Below are 1,274 nucleotides of genomic sequence, written 5' to 3'. Positions count from 1 at the left end.
GAGAATAATCACCTCCAACTGAGAATTAAAACACAAAATGAGGCACTCCCGTAAAAATGATTTTTCTTCAATTCAACATAGCTTACTGGGTTTAAAATGTAAGTCACGTTACCCAACTAAGATCCCACCTGAAAGTTCTCAGTCTCACACTGTCTTCTTCCAAAAACAATCAGCCATTGTCAGCATACTTAACTTTGCCAGACAAGAAGTGGCAAGCAAACTTTTGCTAAGGTAAATGGTACCAACAAGCTGGTAAAGAAAAAAACATCATTATTTTACCAGACAAATCCTACAGTGTTTACTCAGGGGGCACCTGAAATTTTGCTTACATAAGTACTGTAGGCTTGAGCTCATGCTAAAACAATCTCAACATTTTAAGTTAATATATTAACCTTCTAACTTTATTCAATCATTTACACAGTAATAATTTAACACAGGAAATAAAGAAGAAAAAAAAATGCCTTTGTACAAGTTATTCTATTAAGGACTGGAATATTAATGTTCTTGGGTACAGAAATCCTGTGCAACCATGGAAACTATTGCATAGGATCCATTCGGCCTCCAAATCTGAGACATGGCCTATGGTTGCTATGAGAAGATACAGCACACGCCCCTCAGCAGCTCCTATTAGAAAGTGATATTTAGGTTCTATTGTGTATTTGTCTACACTTCATCTCAGTACAAAGCTATTTGTGGAACAGAGGCTAAGGAGAGGTTTTTGAAATGTGAGAGCATACCTTTCAGATTAATCTAGGAAATCAGATGCTGTTTCACAACAGTTCAGGGTTTATTTGTGACAACTTCACTGATATCTTCCCTTCTTCTGAAAAGATAAAAAAAGGTATCAAGAAATCAACTTTGAGAAGTTAAAAATTAATTTATATTCCAGGAGCATGTAAGTACCCTCTTCAAGCTCATCCTCAACCCAGACTAGCTGCAGACATCCTAGAGGAATGAGAGATAAAGAAACACTCTCCTGGGTTTTTAAAAAACTCTTTGAGATTCCAGAATTTAAATCAAAAATATAAATTTAAATCTGCTGTATCTGGTAAACTCAAAACTGTAACCATCACTTAATCGATATTATTTTCCAATTGCAAAAGCAATTACACTACAAACAATTATGTGACAAATGAAAACATCTTGATGTACCACAATAACAAAGGAAAATCAAACAAAGGATTTCTGAAATGTTTATGAACACACAATTCAGAGAATGTCATCCACCAGCAGGGTGGGCTGGGAAGAAAACTTTCCCCATGAAAAAAAACACA

The sequence above is a fragment of the Streptopelia decaocto genome (genome assembly GCF_964273445.1).
Source record: "Streptopelia decaocto genome assembly, chromosome: 5".
Lineage (NCBI taxonomy): Eukaryota > Metazoa > Chordata > Aves > Columbiformes > Columbidae > Streptopelia > Streptopelia decaocto.
The sequence above is the reverse complement of the archived record's forward strand: the minus strand, read 5'-3'. Positions refer to the sequence as shown.